The sequence below is a fragment of the Chrysemys picta genome, chromosome 2 (genome assembly GCF_011386835.1).
Source record: "Chrysemys picta bellii isolate R12L10 chromosome 2, ASM1138683v2, whole genome shotgun sequence".
NCBI classification, from domain to species: Eukaryota; Metazoa; Chordata; order Testudines; family Emydidae; genus Chrysemys; species Chrysemys picta.
This window is the reverse complement of record NC_088792.1, coordinates 112,576,308-112,596,708: the sequence shown is the minus strand read 5'-3', so window position 1 is coordinate 112,596,708 and position 20,401 is coordinate 112,576,308.

Sequence of the window (20,401 nt, the reverse complement as noted above, 5' to 3'; positions counted from 1 at the left end):
ACAGGCCGAAGAGGTGGGAGAGGGAGCTAGCCTCCCTCAGGGAAAGCTTCACTTGCTGCCCATGCTGAACTCTCTTTAGAGCAGGGGTGGTCAAACTTTTTGGCCCAAGGTATTTTTTTCAGGTATTTAAAAGGGTGTCATAAGGAGGAGGGAGAAAACTTGTTCACCTTAGCCTCTAAGGATAGAACAAGAAGCAATGGGTTTAAACTGCAGCAAGGGAGGTCTAGGTTGGACATTAGGAAAAAGTTCCTAACTGTCAGGGTGGTTAAACACTGGAATAAATTGCCTAGGGAGGTTGTGGAATCTCCATCTCAGGAGATATTTAAGAGTAGGTTAGATAAATGTCTATCAGGGATGGTCTAGACAGTATTTGGTCCTGCCATGCGGGCAGGGGACTGGACTTGATGACCTCTCAAGGTTCCTTCCAGTCCTAGAATCTATGAATCTATGAAAGGGCCATTTGGGTAGGGAAATTGTGTGGCGGGCCATGAATGCTCACAAAATTGGGAGTTGGGGTGTGGGAGCGGGTGAGGGCTCTGGCTGGGGGTGCGGGGTCTGAGGTGGGGCCAGAAATGAGTTCAGGTGTGGGAGGGTGCTCTGGGCTTGGACTGAGGGGTTCAGAGGGTGGGAGAGGGATCAGGACTGGGGCAGGCGGTTGGGGCACAGGAGGGGGTCAGGGGTGCAGGCTCCGGGTGGCACTTACCTCAAGCAGCGGAGGCATGGCCAGGCTGCTCTGCGTGCTGCCCTGTCCACAGGTGCTGCCCCTGCAACTCCCATAGGCCGTGGTTCCTGGCCAATGGGAGCTGCAGGGTCAGCGCTTGGGGTGGGGGCAGCATGCGGAGCCCCCTGGCTGCTCCTATGAATAGGAGCTGGAAGGGGGACATTCCACTGCTTCTGGGAGCTGCGTGGAGCGGGGCAAGCCCTGGACCCCACTCCCTGGCGGGAGCTCGAGGGCTGGATTAAAACTCCTGGAGGGTCGGATGCGGCCCCCAGGCCATAGTTTGCCCACCCCTGCTTTAGAGTGATGTTTTAAGATTTTGGCCTCAACCTAACTGAAGCGGGGGGGGGGGGGGGGGGGGAAAGGCTCCTTCCAGTTTTGGACCTGAAATGGAAACAACTGTAGGTACAATTTCAGAGTGTAAGTTGAACACTTCCCACCCCCCTGAACTGTGAAGGAATTTGGATCTGTGGTTCTGGTTTTGGCCCCCCTCTAATTTTTTCCCCAGATGAATATAATGGAATTTTGCTGTCTGGCTCACTGGCTGGAAATGCTCTCTACGTAAGTATCTATGAGATTTCTTCAAGCAAGAGTCGAGGAGATATGTTATCTTTAGCCCAGTGTGCTTGAGTTATAAAAATCTATCCTCCCATTATGTTTGTGGTTATGTAGTACTATTAAGGGGTCAAAGTAACTGCTCTCTCAGCTATTAAAGAATAAAGGTAAAAAGGGTTGTGACCAGCACTTCCCCCACAATACTGTTTAATTGAAGCTCAGGAAAGATTCTTATAATATAAGATAATTTATATATAAAGCATAGTCCATTTACTGTCATTAGACTGCTTTCGAAGCACTTGTCATTACTAACTGAGCCCTGCTTTATAGAATAGGATCACAGGGATTATACCATGGGACAGAAGCACATTTCAGCTTCGTTTCAAAAGTGAGGCATCCATTAAATAGGTGGCACTGAAGGGAGTAGGTCACTCAAAGGATTGTTAAAGGAATATGGAGCCTCTCATTTGGACGTCATCAGTGGGGGGAAAAAGTTGTTACAAGCTGATGACTGATCAGTGGTGTATGGAAAATGACTTGTCTTGGTGGAAATGTCCACATCCCACTTAGCCACATCCCGCTGACTCCGTGGGTGCTCCGGGGCTGGAGCACCCACAGGAAAAAAATTGGTGGGTGCTCAGCACCCACCAGCAGCTCCCTGTTGCCCCGCCTCACCCCCCTGCTCCAGCTTATCTCCGCCTCTGCCTCCTCCGCGAGCCCACCACCATGTCCTGCTTCTCCCCCCTCCCTCCCAGCGCTTGCACTGCAAAACAGCTGATTCGCGGGGCAGGGAGGGAGTGGGGAGGAGGGGGAATGCGGTGCGCTGGGGGAAGAGGCGGGGCCGGGGCGGGGATTTGGGGAAGGGATCCAATAGGGGCAGGGAGGGGGTGGGGACTTTGGGGAAAGGGTTGGAATGGGGGCGGGGGCAGGGATGGGGTGAAGTCGGGGCAGGGAAAGGGGCGGGGGGGCGTGGGCACCCACCGGCGCTGGAGAAAGTTGACGCCTATGCACTGAGCACACTGAACATCAGATGCTGTTGGGAAATCTCAGCACCTCTCAGTCTGGGAAGAGGCCCAGAACTGAATGGGCTGAACCATTCCCTTGTTCTTGCAGGCAGATCTACTTGGTTACATGACTGAGGCGCATTTGTAGGGAAACATGCTGGTATTGTCCATACTGTATCTGACTTAGGGTTCTCAGAGGACTTCAGCTTCCTGCAATCTCAATGTGGCACTATTTTGACCTTAGCAGAACAAACAGACCCTGAGATAGCATCCACCTCACCCCATCAATGGGTTTGGCTTTACTGGTAACTCAAAAACAATAGCACAACATAGTCTTCAATTTATTCCTTGAGTTTGACCATTCCTAGAGTTTCCATCCAAAGCCATGTTTGGATTAGCCCTCTCTTTCCCTTGGGACCCAAAGAGAGACCACTCCTCCCTTTGTATCGTGGGTGAAGCTAATTGGACCCACTGGACACAGCGTGACTTTTAATGGTGAGCTTTAGCCCCTGAGTCTATGGTCTCAGCAATAGAATTCTACATTCCTATTGTGCTGTTGGGTTGGGTGAAACCTCATTGAAGCTGGTGTGCATCACTGCCACCCTTCATTTAGCACAAGTAACCATCAAGCGCCTTTATGGAACAAGATAGCTGAAACAATAGGAGCCCCCTGTCCAAAACACAGGCACAACCTGACCCTATCAGCAATTGTTCCTCCTAACAAAACCAACCTCCCAGACCCCAAATTTTGGCTCATTGCTCAGATCAAAAAGGGATAATGTTCTACAGAGTATGAGACTATGCCAATCTGCTACACGTCTGAGAGACACTGGAATTGAAATACTTCACTAGGGTTTGCATTTGTGTTTAAAAACTAAACTACTGATTTGGATACAAAAGAGAAATTCTGGAAAGACTAACGCTAATCATAAGGGAAAGAGTGAATAGCTGAAGTGCCTGCTGTCTTTGTGAATGTCCTCTTTAAACAAGCCTTACCAAAGAGAATGTTAAAACTGCAGCTCAGTCTGGAAACGGGGAGGAATATTGCTCGAGGTTAATCATGTAGACTTGGAGGAAAAAGACAAGAAGCCAGACATGACATCATGATAAACTGAATGTAATAAGGGTTTCCGCTGGTATTAATATAAGACAGCAATGTCCAAGCTCAGCTGGTAATTGGATCTGACAGCTGGTAGGGCTGGTCACATTGCATACATCAGTAATGTTGATCTGTTGATTTTTTTTTCTAAATGTAGTGCAGATGTTTCTTTGTCGCTCTTATTTTGCCTATAATGGCCCCATTGACCTCTCTCCCTTACATGTAAAAAGTTCAGCCTTCCACCTGTCCTCTAATGATGGACTCAGATTATTTCAGTTGCTCCAGACTCTGTTTTATTTCTCACCTGTAGCATTTAGCCCACGGCTGTAAAACACCAAACATCAGGGTGTGTAATCAGGATTTTATTGCGTTAAATGTATTTTAAAAGCAGGAAATCTATAAGCAGGTTCAGTGCAGACAAAGCAAGGCTTTGAGAGCGCTGCACATTGGTGCACCCTCAGAAATGGTACCTTTCACTTCAAGGGTGTCCCCAGAACAATTCTAGCTCAGTCTCTGGGAGTTGGGGCTGGGAACACATTAAAAATCACCTTGTCAGTGCTCTGGGACACTTTGAGATGCCACGTGATGAAGTTTCGCAGTTTCAGTGCCCAACAGGAGGTGTGTAATAGAAGGACCTCACCAAATAACCAGTGTTGGATGGCAAACTGAGATTACTATTAGTTACTATTTCAGTAGTGCCTAGGAACCAGAGTGTGGTAGGTGCTGTACAAACACACTGAACGACAGCTCCTGCCCCGAAGAGCTTCCAATCTAAATAGGCCAGACAAATGGTGGGAGGAAAAACAGGCACAGAATGATGATGTGACTTGCCCCAGGTGTCACAGCTTGCCACTGGCAGAGCCAGGATTTAGACTCTAGTTCTCCTGACTCCTATCCTGTGCCCTGTTTGCTAGTCCATGCTAGCTCAAGTCACAAAATTTAATACCCCCACCCACAAGTTTAGGGATGTGTAGGGCTGGGTGAATTGGCTCAGCACATTTTAAAAAGAGGGGTGACCTGTAAAATATGGATCTGGGTTCTGATTATCAAGTACCCCAAATTTGGGGCTGTTTGGGCTCAGAGTTTTGGTTCTGGCAAACATCCAGTTTAAACAGCTGGAGAAACAATGGGGCCAGTTTTGCCTCCTGCTATGGCCCTGCTCTACATGGGGTGTGTGTGTGTCAGGCCTAGATTTCCAAGGGAGCAAGGAAAGGCAGAATAAAGCCACCTTTGTGTTCCACCGGCCTCAGCTGTGCCTCCTGTGTTGTGTCTCCTGTGAGGTGCAGCCCAGAATCTCGCCCTGTATGTTTATGGATAAACTGCTGTCATTTATAGTCATGCAACCCCCGGATGGAGGTGATTAAGGCCTATTATTTTCAAAGATTTGTAGGAGGAAGGGAGAGGACAGAGAAGCCAAGTCTTTCTTTCGTAGCTTCCCTTTTTAACGTGTCAAAATGAAAGCCTGTGTTTGTGGGAGTGCCCCGTTCTATATAACGTCCAGATTTAGGTTCACAATTGTTTTATAGAAATGGCAGGTACTGCCAGGAACTGTCACTCCATCTCTGTCGGGCTTCAGCAAAAGTGATGGTGTCAGCGGGTGTGAAATTGATCTTGTCACTGAGAGTGAAAAAGCTAAACCTAAATGTGTGACTAGCTAATGCAAAACCCATGTTTGATACCTGGACTCACTAATTATTATAAGCTAGTGAAGCTAGTTTATTATCTGATAACACATTCTATACAGCTGCGATTCTCAACCGGGGGTCTGTGGCCCCCTGGAAGGCTCTGAGCAGGTTTCAGGGGGTCTGCCAAAATAAACCAGAGAGCAGGGCTGGTGTTAGACTCACTGGGGCCCAGCATAGAGCCCAAGCCCGAGTCCCACTACATGGGTCTGAAGCCCACGCCTGAGCCCAGCCAGGATGAACAGTGACCATGGCGTGGGCGTGTGCGTGTGCGTATGCTTCTCGAAGAAATCCCCACGTCTCGACAGAATTGTTGAGCTGCACCAGTAACAAGTTTCACGCTGAGTAAGTAAAACAAAAATAAGATTGTGTTTTTATTTTTGTGCCTATATTATCGTATTAGGTGTGTGTGTGTGTGTGTGTGTGTGTGTGTGTATAACTGTAGAACTATCAATTTAATGCAGCTTTTAGTTTACTGGCTATGCAGCACAACAGTTGTTGTGGCACAGGTGGGCTGTGGAGTTTTTATAGCATGTTGGGGAGCCTCAGAAAGAAAAAGGTTGAGAACAGCTGATCGACATCAGGATTAACATCTTCAGAATTTCTTGACCTTGAAGATCTGGATGAGCCCCCATCTTGCGGCAGAACCAGGACTGTCCAGCATCCAATTATATGGATATCATACCCGCGTAGTAGAGAGTAGATATCAAAACACAGCCTTGCGCCAAGACACGCTCCAGAGCTAACATACTTAAGAGTCCCACCCTGCAAACACTTGCACACATGAATAATATGACTTGCACACGTAATCTCATTAGAGGTAGACGGCGCAGCTCATATGCGTACGGTTCCTTGTGTGCATAAGTGTTTCAAGGTCGGGCACCTAAGTGGGAGCTTTTTGAAGGCAGAAAGGCACGCAGCTCTCACTGAAAGATAATGGGATTTGAGTCTCTATTCCCATTTGGGCCTTTGAACCCTCCTCCTTCTCCAGATGTGAATGTGTAACAGGGAGCCTTGAATATAATGGGTTAATTTTCAGAGCTATTAACCCTTCCTCTTTCTTCACACCCGTTATAGCTGTAAATGGTAATGAATACTGAGTGTCTGTGGCAATTGTAGTATATCTACATAGGCCTTTTTCTTTTCTTTCCTTCCCAACTTTGTTTTAGCCATTATGCATGGGGAAAACTATTACAGGAAAGATGATACAAAAATATTTCAAAACAAGGGCTGCTGGAAGAGCGAAAGAGAGAGAGTTGGAATCCAAATGCTAGATTTTTGAATACAAATGGAAGAGGTTACAGAGGCTAATGCAGTGAAATGAACTGCAACAAAGCCATGTTGGGAATTATTTAGCTATTCGCAACCATTTCTGTAAAAAAAAAAAAAAAAAAAAAAATTGTAATTGGGAAATGAGGTGAGTGTCAAACAATATGTCACTTGACTTGAGGCCTTGCGGGGTGGGGGATGGGGCGAGGAAAACTGTGAAAACTGCATAAACATGTCACCCTCCTAGACATGCTCTGAAATAGTTCCCTGCTTTTTCAATTAGCACCCAGGACATTCTGTCATGTAGCGTTTTATATTTCCATGCAGAGTACATTTCTCTTTAAGAGAAATTAAAATGACGGGAAAGCTGGTGTGTCACATTCAATAACATCACAAACTTTTCTGCTTCAGTGGTTGGGGAGAGGGGAGAAAGAAAATACTCTGATGTAATCCAAGAAAGTGACTGTTAGGGAAATAAGTTTATAACTCAGTATCCTACTCTTTTACCTGGAGGAGTGATAATTTCATCAGTCTAAGAAACAATACAGGCTTCCTGACGGGGGCTCATGGATAGGAATATATTACTTCTACAAATTGTTTGCCTATGTGGACACGTGACATATGTGTCTCTGCACTGCATGACTGCTACGTTCCAATACAAATGGTTTTCCATTACAATAAACTGAATAGAGAAGGTTGTCTTGTCTTTCAAAATATCATCACCAGAGACCATCTCCTTCCCCGCCCTGATTCTCCTCCCAGGTTTATTTTTATTGTCTGCTTTTTGCTTAGGCAAAAATCCTCCTCCTGACAGCACCTCTCTATTTTCATCACTTTTTGCTTCCCACCATTACTTGGCCCAAGCCTCAGCACTAACTGGCCTTATTTTGTATTCCTCAGTGTGTCTTCAATGCAGCCCCAAGGTGCCCATGGTCTGTAGAAATGGCAAGCCAAGAGCTAGGCCTCACTGTATGACTAGGCCTTCATGAGCAGCAGAGGCAGGAAAATAACAGCTTTGAAATATGTTATGAATGTTTGAAGAATGTGTTACTGGCCACTGAAAAATCTGCAGTGTTAATCTGAACAAGCTGCGCACACATCCGACTTCCTTGTTCTGTTTTCTTTATTAAATGTTAAACCCTCTGGCATTACTGTTTAGCAATGCATACCATGAGGTGTATGTATTAGGTGGGCAAATGGGCCAGGGAAAGTCCTAACTCTTGGTATTGCATAGCTGACTTCTAGAGAGAAGGAGGAGGAGATGGATTTATGGCTGAATCATCAGAAGCGGTGGGGCCAGGAAATCTGGCTTCTGGTTTCAGTTAGATGGCATTTCTTTTCAACCTTGCATGAGTCACTGTCTCGCCTCCCAGGCTATGATCGTCTTTAAAAAAAAAAAAAAAGTGAAGGGAATGGACTCCCTACCTCCCATGGTTTTTAGGGTTAATCAATTAATATTTGTAAAGTGCTTGAAATATTCAGATGGAACGTGCTATAGAAATACAAGCACATGGTTGCCAATTTTGTTGGATGTAATTCTGGAGGGTTCATCACATGACATAATCTTTTAAATTAAAGATTAACCTTTAATTCCTGGAGACTCCAGGACAATCCTGTAGAGTTGGCAATCCTAGGTACAAAGTAAGCTCAGATCCCTCTTACATGGAAATGTAGAATTGTTCAAACTTCCTTTAATAATATCAGTCGCTGAGTGTCTTTTGTGCTGTTATCTGTACCACAGTTGATAGAAAAACACTGACCGTTTCCTTGAAAGAGCTTCCTTGCTCTTTTCTTCTTCTGCTGTTATCCTGATCTGGGCCGCTCAGATCTCCCTTTCAGTTACTCATTGCTTTAGTGCTGCTCCCTCATCTTTGCTGGGGTGTGTAACATGGAAAATTATGGTATCTCAGACACGGCCCTTTGATGATAACAGTTGGTAAATGAAGTATTTCCAACCCAGAAGGTTCAAAAATCGTGTGTCAGACCCCCCCCCCAAATTCATGAGACTGGTCTAAAAATGATGAGTTTTTAAAAACAATAAATTTGGAATTCTTTTCAGTTGCCTTTTGTTGTTGAATCTTAAGGGGTTGTGTTTTCCAGCTTTTCAGCAGTCGTCAGGGCTAGAAACTTACTTTTTTCCCAATGAAATAAGAGCTGAGATTCTCACGTATTCACTCGATTCTACCGGGGGAAAAAAAAGTATTGCAAGACTCTCAATAAAATCAGGACAGCTGGCAACACCATGTCCTGTTAACTGGAGCATCTGTCTGGCTAAACATTTTTAGTGCCCACATCACCATGATACTTAGGCATGAATGACAAGCAGCTGGAAAAGGAACTCCTGGTAAGAACATTTGCAAGGGCCAGACAGAAAAGAATGTATATTCTAAATGCAAACGATGTAAGGGGTAATGGAACTTTTATTGCATGGTTGCTGCAGAAAAACTAACATTTAAAACCGTTCCCATGCCCCAGTCTTCACCACAGCACCGAGGGGGACTGTGCTATTTGCCATCTTCTACTATTTCTAGATACTGCAGTACCACACTGAGATTTTGAAATCGACTTGGTCCTTGAGTGTGCATTAAACTTTTCCAGTCAATAAACTGTGGTCTTTAAATGTACTGCTAGATTTGCTCGCTAACACAGCCTGCCTTTCAAGCCAAGCCAAATGAAAGCTTATGCAAATGTAGAGCCATGGAAGAATAAGGCCATATTTTCAATATGGGTGTTCAGGGAGCATACAGAGATTATTTCTATCCTAGAAACATGTTTAAAGCACTGTTAAACAACAGGTTTAGCTCAGTTAAAATTGGAGGTGTAATTCCACACTGAACCATGAGCGGGAGCGCTTCATTGTGACTGCTGCCAGTAGCACTCTGAGACTTATGGGTGGATGGAGCTTGAAAGTAGATTGGGGGTGGGAAAAAGAGAGTCAGAGGTGGGCTGGTGAGGATGTGGGGAGGTGATGGGTCCGTCTTTACGACAGGAGCTGGTCTCCTTTTTGTTGGTTAAACTGTTGGCCAAACAGAGAAGCCCAGCCCAAAGGGGGTTAAGGGTAAACCAAGCTTTGGAAGAGCTCTGTACACAGACAAGTCCTGCCCAGGGAAGTTAAGGAACCCCAGGAGAACTTATAGAATATGCCTGTTTTAGTCTTAGCGCAGCAAATTCTACACAGCTTCTCAAGGGAGCCTTTCAGGGTCTGTATATGTCTCCCAGCCCTCCCTCCATTCAGAAGGGAACCTAACACTGCAAATAGACCATCAACTCACTCTTGCTCCCATTACAGTCAATGGAATTTGGCTTTTTGATTTCTGGGGGAGCAGGACTGGGTCCCAGGACTCCTGAAGTCCTAATCATCATTATTTTTTCCTTAGTATGTGTGTAGAGTTCACTGAGAAATGGAACATTTGCAGTCATTGTGGTTTGCTCTCTAATCTAAATGATTAGTGGTTCTAGTAACAAAAATTCTTTTAGATGAGCCCTTAAGAATCAAAGGTTTGTCTGCTGTAATAAAGAGACAATGGCGTTTGTTGTTGTTTCTCTGCATCATTAATAAAACTTTTCTCTGCACCTGCTGTTGCATAGCCCACCACTGCTGCTCTCCACCCCAGAGGTGGCTGAAGTTTGGTCATGCCATATGTTATATAAGGTCATGTAAGTCATCTGAGACCCAATGGGATGAAAATGGTAAAAATCAATGGCAAATGTTTATAGGCTGTGTGTAGTTTAATTCGTGGTATTATTATTGTATAATCAGTAGCTTTCTCTTAGAGATGTTCCTTGACAGTACTAGTCAGCTTTCACTTTCTAAACTGTTTAAATAGAGGCTGGGTCTTATTATGAAATGGAAGAGCAAGTTGGAGAAGCTTTTACACTGTAGTTTTGCTGTGGAATAGCATTTATTTCTTTCCTAAGTGTGTGTGTGTGTGTGTGTGTGTGTGTGTTTTTAATTTCAGAGCATTATAAAGTCACTTGAGTAGCATTTTTTCTGGTACACTACACTTAGTTATTTCTTCAAAGGTTATTCCTCAGTCAAACTCTTTCCTTTCTGGATTCATTTGGCTGGCAGAATAACTTGCCATATACGTAGCATATGGCATTTGATGTCACTGTAATATATAGCTAAGCTTGAATTAGGTTAGCAATGGGTTACATCCAGTTTTAACTGCAGTATAAAGTGCAAAAAAAAATCTTATAGGACCAAACCTTTTGGCAGCCTCATTCCTATATCATATACTCTTGTGAATTGGCATCAACTTAAAATGTTACTGTAATCCCCTCTAGCAATATGTCATACATTATTGTGAACTTTTGGAAGAAATTGCTCCCTTCTTCATTTAAATATGGTTTTACAATAACAGAGTAGCTATAATATTTTACATTTATACATAACACATTCCAGCCATGGAGCCCAAATGTTTAAAACATTCATAATTTAGCTTATAACCCTCCCTGTAAAGTAAATTAGCATTATACCTATTTTAAAGATAATGGAAATGAGTCAGAAAAAAACTGAGTGAATTGCCAAAAGTCCTACAGGGAATCAGTGGTAGACTAGGGGATAAAACCGAGGTCCTTTGGACTCCTAGTTCTGTGCCATGCAACTGTCCTTCCTTTCCAAACGTCAACTTATAATCTAAAAGCATATTACAGCACTGAATCTCAAGACGTTTGTTACCAAGTGTGAACACTTAGAATTCTGGAAATGTAACAGCACAGCAATGACTTTAAAGCTCATTATATTTTGAAATGAACTGATTGGTCCTGAATCGCGTTCTGACCAATGTGCCGTTGTTTCATCCTGTGCACAGTGAGTGTAAAATGCTAATCTACCTGAATGGGCATCTTCTATATTCACTGTGTGCAGGGGTTAATGACTGCACAAGGTACCAGGCAGTGGAGCATCAGCCTTTGTGTTGAAAATGTCCTCTGTGTGGTGGTGGTAAGGTGACAGATCGCTGACTCTGGGGATAGAAGTCCTCTCTCGAGCCTCAGAACAAGTTAAGGCCCAGGTTTTCAAGTGGGGGTCATGATCTCCAGGGAGGTTGCAAGTAGTTTTCAAGGGTTTTTTTCCCCTGTAACATGGGGGTCATGGTATGGCAAAGGTGGAGGATCACTGAGTTGGGGGATCAGATGTAAAGGCATTGGGTCTAAATGGAATTAGTTTACACAGACAGCCTAGGATCAGACATTTCTGAGGGGATCCCCAAATCCCTAACACTTTGCTCTTTCTGCTAAAAACCAGTCCAAGAAGGTTGAGAAATGAAAAAGCAAACCCTCTTCTTTGATGACAGGGCAGGATTCTAAGAAGAACCACCATCGGTAGAAGGTTTAACAAGATGAGAAGCCTTGCACAAAGATGTACTTTTAAGCTTTTGGAAAGAGAACAGCATGGGCAGCAACAGAGTAAATTTCCCTACACTGCCTCATGTCACTGCTTCTATGCTGACCTGTCAGCCCTGTGACCCCTGACCTAATCTTACAAAAGGTTGTTATGCAAGATTAAACTACATCTCAGGTGGTAAGACATACTAAAATGCTTTAGGAGGTGATAATCAAAGCAATTAAAGCTGTAATGTTGCTAGTAGGGGAAATAAAAGGTAACAATTTTTTTAAAAGGCTTTGCAATAAATATAAGGCCTAACCAGATAACATAAGGCCTAAGCAGCTAGCATAAAGCCTATATAGTTAGCCTAATGTGCTTGACTAGGATTATTTAAAAAAAAACAAAACAAAAAGAAACAAAAAACCCCACAAAGGGGCAATTTAAGCTTGAAATAATGGATTTCTATGGAATTTTTGGTACATGTAACCCAGAAGTGAAATAGCATTCACATATCGAAACCATTGTGAAGTGTAACAGTGTAATTATAGTTCCCCTGGAATGACAAACACAGGCAGGGGGCTGAGACCTAAATCAAATATGGTGCCAGATGTGGTGGGTGGGGGGGATGTAAGGATAAAGGATATAAAAACATGATCAGACCAATCCCTGGTTGGGACACCCAGGGGAAGTCAGAATGGCAGGAGCCTGAGTATGACCAAGACCTCTTGTGGTGACCTCTGCTTACTTTTCTTCTACCTTTGCTGTTACTGGTCTCCACAATGTAGTAAATATGTCAGCGCTGGGGGATTGCTTTCTCTTGTATCAGCCTAATACTGGAAGTATCCACAGTCCAGGGGATGTTTTGTTACATGTATCTGGTTTTGTATAATTATGCTGATGCCTGGATTTATTTCTAATTTAAGTTTCTAGTTTTGTGATTCACAAATTTCACTCATTAGTAATTTTATGTAGCTGCCGAGTAAAGAACCTGTTCTTAGTGACAAGTGCAATTTGCACCCTAAACTTATCCAAATCTACACTGGGAGGGACAACATATATAAGATGATATACACAAGAAGCTATGACAGTCCACATTCTCATTCAAACCTTAGCCTCTGTGGAAGCAGCTAATAAGGCTGCCCAGTGGTGACTGTGTCTTTTGGTGATGTACAACCACCAACTCATTTCACAAAGGCCACTCAACTGCCAGGTGATAGGAATTTTTGCTCACTACTGTCCTCCTGGGTTTGAGCCAACGATCTAGGGAAAAAAAGGCTCCATATGGCTTCAGAACCATTCAGTCCATATGATATACTGTTTCTATTTGAGGAGATTGGACCCAGACCGTACTATAATTGGGAAGGTTAAAGATGTGCCTTGGGCCCAGCAGGCAAAGATGGACCCGAGCTGTAAAGTTTGGAACGGGTCCTGAACTTCACCCAAGTTTGAGCATTTGATCCGGAGCTTTGTTTGTGCCCATCTTTCCTAGGAAACAAGATACAAAGAAACCATCCCTGCATCCCCTGTGCTGGATGTGGGACCCAGTGCTTCTGAGAGTCAGTAGTGTCCAGTATTTCTAAAGCGCTTCTACAGGGGAAAGAGCCAAGAGTGGTGGGCTGCCTGGTGCAGGACCGATCCAGGGACCAGCCTGACCTACACAGTCAGGTGTGCGGCAGGGGGTACGCTATGGAAGATGGGCGTCTGGTGCTTGGAGTCCAGTTCTGTGAGTTGCTGAGAATGGGAAAAATGCTATTTTGTGCTCTCAAAGAAACACCTCACAGGTAGTGGTAAACCTGAGAGTATTAACTGAGAGGAATCTGGTGAGTACAGTAGTGCATTGTTCTGCAACTGAATAGCTCTATTCACTGCTGCTGTGGTGAATGAGACTTGCAATAGCAAAAAACTGGCTTTCTGCTCCGGTTCATATATTATCTGCTACAGTAGTTCGGCTTTCACAAAGCATGAAAAAAGAAATCAGTCCTGTAATTGCTTTATCATCGCCTTCTTCCCCTCCCCCTCCCTCTCTCTGAGGTAATCTTTCTGTCTAAAATCCTGTATCTTTTCAATATGATCCTGATGCAAGCAGATCCAGCCTTGTCAGACAGCTCACCTTTCAGAGAGAGGAGTAGAGACTAAAAAGATCAATTGAAAGGTAACGAAAATAATTAGAGGAGGTATCCCAGGACTACTGTATAATGTGAGTTTGTTTGCAAACATGAAGGGACTTGACTGAGACATTCAAAATTATGAAGGGACCCATTATACCAAACACAAAGAGTTAATCTGTTGAAGTTAAAGAGTAGATAATGCAGAACAAATCAAAGGAAAATCTACTTTATTGCCTACATAGTACCCCAAATGTGTTAGGTGCTTTTCAAGCAAATAAAAGACATTGTCCCTGCCCTGAATAGCTAACAACCTAAGTTAAATAAAACACAATATATTTGCAAGTAGAAGGTCTGTGGGTAATGAAACGGAGGACAAAGGTTGTTAACAGAGAGAACATGTGGTTGCTTTGTTTTGCTCTGCATACTTTTTAGAGCTTCTTTACGCAGAGTATACTGTGGAACTCACTTCTGCAGGAAGTCACTGAGCACAAATACAGTGGCTGAATATTTAAAAAGGCTTGATAATTCTTATGACTACTCAGAGCCCAACCCAGAACTGTGAATCTGAAAACCTTCCTCCTCCCATGAATATGGGACAATCCATTTGGAGACCGATTCTGGACTAGATCCAAATTTCATGAGCCCTTCTTACATATAAACACACACAGGAAATGGGAGAATAATGAGAAAATTATTCAAGAACACCTCAGTGATTCCTCAATTAGATTGTGTTTGCATTCCTTCTTTGCTTTTTGTGAGCAAAACTGTATTCATAAGATTCTTGGTGAAATTAGAGCTCATAGCTGAGATGAGTTTAATCACACATTAACATAAGTTTTATGACAGAAGAGTTTGTTTTGGGCAAATTCAAAAGTAGTTCATGAAAGTAGATCATACAAGTAACAGAAACAGTACCATGTGTTCATTAAGAAATTTTCCCTGATGTAATTACACTAGTGTTAACTTCCAAAGTAGATGCACTGCACTGGTGCAAAACTAGGCTTACAGCGAGGCAGCTTTCTTTTAATAAATTAAACGAGGGCAATTTTTTTTTTTAAATCTGCGCAAGTCCTTAGATGATCAATCTCACAGCTCAAATTTCTAGCGAAAATTATAAACTACTCAGAGGAATACGCTTTAGCAAATAAATCACATGTGATCAATAGATTGATATTTGTATTCACAAAAATTTACTAAACAAGTTTGGATACTTAAATTCATGAAACTTTGTCTGACACCACCCCATCCCTCCCACCACCTAATTCGCAAACACGAAGAAAGACTAACTGCACTGATTACATTGTTTGTTTTGAATTATTTGCCTGGCTCTAAGCTCCCTACAAAGTAAGAGTGTTCAGAATAATCAAATCCCATGCCTCTGAGAATTTCCTCCCCCCCCCAGTAATTACTGTGTTATAGGTACATGGTAGAGTTTTTCCTCTTCTTCTGAAGCATTGGTTAATAGATACAACTGTTGGTGTCACTAGTTTGCTCTAGTACACCATATCTTCTATACCTTAAGAAATAAATACTTATTCAATACTGTTAAAATGAAACCGAATTGAGAGTACATGAACAGAACAAATTAACTTTGCATCTGGCTGTTTCGTAGAGGTTGGCCCTGATTTCATGCAGATATAATCATCCTGTTTGCTGATCAACATTGTGGGGAAGGGTTATTTAAATTATTATTAGTTCTCTTTTCTGTGACTTATTGTTTGATAAAGATGTATTGGAGCATAAGCTTTCGTGGGTGAATGCTCACTTTGTCGGATGCATGTAATGGAAATTTCCAGGGGCAAGTATAAATATGCTGGCAAGAATCAGTCTGGAGATAACGAGGTTAGTTCAATCAGAGAGGGTGAGGTCCTCTGCTAGCAGTTGAAGTGTGAACACCAAGGGAGGAGAAACTGCTTCTGTAGTTGGCTAGCCATTCACAGTCTTTGTTTAATCCTGATCTGATGGTGTCAAATTTGCAAATGAACTGAAGCTCAGCAGTTTCTCTTTGGAGTCTGGTCCTGAAGTTTTTTTGCTGTAAGATGGCTACCTTTACATCTGCTATTGTGTGGCCAGGGAGGTTGAAGTGTTCTCCTACAGGTTTTTGTATATTGCCATTCCTGATATCTGATTTGTGTCCATTTATCCTTTTACGTAGTGACTGTCCAGTTTGGCCAATGTACATAGCAGAGAGGCATTGCTGGCACATGATGGCATAAATAACATTGGTGGACGTGCAGGTGAATGAACCGGTGATGATGTAGCTGATCTGGTTAGGTCCTGTGATGGTGTTGTTGGTGTAGATATGTGGGCAGAGTTGGCATCGAGGTTTGTTGCATGGATTGGTTCCTGAGTTAGAGTTGTTATGGTGCGGTGTGTGGTTGCTGGTGAGAATATGCTTAAGGTTGGCAGGTTGTCTGTGGGCGAGGACTGGGCTGCCTCCCAAGGTCTGTGAAAGAGAGAGATCATTGTCCAGGATGGGTTGTAGATCACTGATGATGCGTTGGAGAGGTTTAAGCTGAGGACTGTGGTGATGGCCAGTGGAGTTCTGTTGGTGACTATATATACCTCCAGACCAGTGGCACCGCCATGGGCACCCGCATGGCCCCACAATATGCCAACATTTTTATGGCTGACCTGGAACAACGCTTCCTCAGCTCTAGTCTACTCATGCCCCTCCTCTGCCTACGCTACATTGACGACATCTTCATCATCTGGACCCATGGGAAGGAGACTCTGGAAGAATTCCACCACGATTTCAACAGCTTCCACTCCACCATCAACCTCAGCCTGGACCAATCTACACGGGAGGTCCACTTCCTAGACACCACAGTACAAATAAGTGATGGCCACGTTAACACCACCCTATACCGAAAACCCACTGACCGCTATGCCTACCTTCATGCCTCCAGCTTCCACCCCGGCCACACCACACGATGCATCATCTACAGCCAAGCACTGAGGTACAACCCCATCTGCTCCAAACCCTCAGACATAGACCAACACCTACAAGATCTTCACCAAGCCTTCTCAAAACTACGATACCCGCACAAGGAAATAAAGAAACAAATCAACAGAGCCAGACGTATACCCAGAAGCCTCCTGCTACAAGACAAGCCCAAGAAAGAAACCAACAGAACTCTACTGGCCATCACCTACAGTCCTCAGCTTAAACCTCTCCAATGCATCATCAGTGATCTACAACCCATCCTGGTCAATGATCTCTCTCTTTCACAGACCTTGGGAGGCAGCCCAGTCCTCGCCCACAGACAACCTGCCAACCTTAAGCATATTCTCACCAGCAACCACACACCACACCATAACAACTCTAATTCAGGAACCAATCCATGCAACAAACCTCGATGCCAACTCTGCCCACATATCTACACCAACAACACCATCACAGGACCTAACCAGATCAGCTACATCATCACCGGTTCATTCACCTGCACGTCCACCAATGTTATTTATGCCATCATGTGCCAGCAATGCCCCTCTGCTATGTACATTGGCCAAATTGGACAGTCACTACGTAAAAGGATAAATGGACACAAGTCAGATATCAGGAATGGCAATATACAAAAACCTGTAGGAGAACACTTCAACCTCCCCGGCCACACAATAGCAGATGTAAAGGTAGCCATCTTACAGCAAAAAAACTTCAGGACCAGACTCCAAAGAGAAACTGCTGAGCTTCAGTTCATTTGCAAATTTGACACCATCAGATCAGGATTAAACAAAGACTGTGAATAGCTAGCCAACTACAAAAGCAGTTTCTCCTCCCTTGGTGTTCACACCTCAACTGCTAGCAGAGGACCTCACCCTCTCTGATTGAACTAACCTTGTTATCTCCAGACTGATTCTTGCCAGCATATTTATACTTGCCCCTGGAAATTTCCATTACATGCATCCGACGAAGTGAGCATTCACCCACGAAAGCTTATGCTCCACTACATCTGTTAGTCTTAAAGGTGCCACAGGACTCTCTGTTGCTTTTTACAGATCCAGACTAACACGGCTACCCCTCTGATTATTTGATGTTTCTCTGTTGTTAATATTGATATTGTACACATTGATAACAGATTGCTCTGTACTTCACATTACAGTGAATTAGAAATTAGGAACCTCCCATCACAAAATCTTCTCCTCCCCTCCACGTTTCAGTGAGGCTTGTGGTGGGTGGTGGCCTTCATGGCTTATCCAGATCCATCATGCAGTGTTGTAAAACAGCTGCTGTTTTTCACTCTAGAAGTGGTTGCATTTTAATTGTGGGATTACTAAAGTGCTTTGAAACCTTGGTGATGACAGGCACTATATCACTGTAAAATATTGTTGGTGTAATAATTTGCTAGGTTTGTTTGCCTTTCTGGCCTCTCAAACACTGCCCTCTATTCATAGACTTGCAGAATTGAAGGTCAGAAGTGACCATCATGATCATCTAGTCTGATCTCCTGCACATTGCAGGTCACAGAACCTCACTCACGCACTCCAGTAATAAACCCGTAACCTCTGGCTGAGTAACTAAAGTCCTCAAATCATGATTTAAAGACTTCAAGTTACAGAAAATCCACCATTTACACTAGTTTAACCCTGCAAGTGACCCATGCTTCAAAGGACGGCAAAAAACTCCCAAGGTGTCTGTCAATCTGACGGGGGAACATTCCTTCCGAACCCCAAATATGGTGATCTCTTAGACCCTGAGATTGTGGGCAAGACCCACCAGCTAGACACCTGGGAAAGAATTCTCTCTAGTAACTCAGAGCCCTCCCCATCTAGTGTCCCATCAGCAGCCATTGGAGATATTTGCTGGTAGCTGTCACAAATTGTACTTGGAGGATTGTCATTGCCAGCGGACCTCAAAGGGAAGTAATTAGTGGCTGAAACCTACAGAGAGGATAAGTCACAGGGAAGGAAAATAAATGAGAGAAAAGGAGGAGAAAAAGGGGAAATGAGGGTGGGGGAGGAGGAAGAGGAGTAGGCATCAGACCAGGCAGCAGATGAAGGAGCAAACCTCTTTTAGCTTGTCATCTTTTTTTTTTTTTAAGCAGTGTTGTCATCAGCACCAAGTCCACTGTGTGGCACATTTCCAGAGCAGGGACATGGGTGGCTTTAGACAGGCTGCAGGCAGATAGGCACCTTTGCAGTGTTGAGCCTTTTCAGTGGCGTCCTATGGGCAGGCACATTCTAGTACTCCAGGTCTAATAGTACAGATTAATTGCTCATGTCACTACATGTTCTCCAGGCTCTGCCCAAATCCCGTTTACCAGCACCACCCAGTGCCTCCTCTTCAGTGCTTAGGGGCAAGGCCTGTATTAGCAGTGCTTAGTCAGCTATAAATGTGCCAGCACAGTGCCTGAACCTGCTCCCACTAAAACATCTCACTGATGTCAGCAGAGGTAGGAATGGGCCCATTTCTGGCATTGAATGTTCAGTGTGTAATGCTGAAACTTTGGCTATTCTAGTCCAGACACTGCGCCTTTGTAATCAATTAATGTGGACTTAACACTATTCCCCAATGCAACCTCCCCATAATTTTCCTTAGCTCCTTTCCTAAAACCATTTTTTGCCAATATGAAGCTGAAATGTGGGAATCAGGCTTACGTAATGGGGTGCAGAGTTTTTTTTCCTTGAGGCCTCTGGTTCCAAACCCAGCTCAGTCACTAATGAATGACACTTCTAACCAGCTGAAGGCTGTTTGTTTTCTGTGTGAAACTAGTTGACTATCTCAATTTGTTTCCTAGTAGATAAGGCTCCACATTACAGTTAGCACTGATTGGATTTGATACCCTTTTATAAAGAGCAGGGCTGGCTCTAGGATTTTTGCCGCCCCAAGCAAAAAAATTTGTGGCTGCTCCCCCTTTTTTTGTGCCCCGCCCCAACTCCGCCCCTTCCGGACCCCTTCCCCAAATCCCCGGCCCCACCTTCTCCTCCGGGGGTGCTGCATTCCCCCCCCCATTGCTTCCTGCCCCCGCGATCTCTCACTCTGCCTGCTCCCCCGGGCGTGCTGCTGCTCCGCTTCTCCCCCTCCCTCTCAGGTGAGGGGGGGAGAAGCGGAGCAGCGGCACGTTCAGGGGAGCAGGCAGAGTGGAGGGGAGCTAGGGTGGGGGGGTGCAGGAAGTAACCGGGGGGTAGAAGAACCGCTCCCCACTCCAGCTCACCTCCGCTCCACCACCGCCGCCTCCCCCGAGCTCCGCGCCGCTCGGCTTCTCCTCCCTCCCAGCCTTGCAAGCCTGGGAGGGAGGGGGGGAGAAGCAGAGCGGCATCGGTGTGCTCAGGGGAGCAGGTGGAGGCGAGCTGTGGCAGCAGGGGCACTTTTTCTCTATGCCACGGAGTTGGTGCCTAAGATGGCCAGTGCCAGAGTGCCGCCCCTAGAAATGTGCTGCCCCAAGCACCTGCTTGTTTTGCTGGTGCCTAGAGCCGGCCCTGATAAAGAGACTTTGGTCTAAGTGGTCATAGATGCTGGCTAACTTCTCATCCAGAAGGGATCTTGCTAGGAAAGATGGGAATGTGGGAAGTCCAGACTTCCATTAGGGTGGGAAGGAAGATCTCATGCATAGGGCACTGACTGGGACTTGGATAGGGTCCTGGGAATTAAATTCCTGTCTTAGCCATGGACTTTCTGTGTATATGGGCAAGTCAT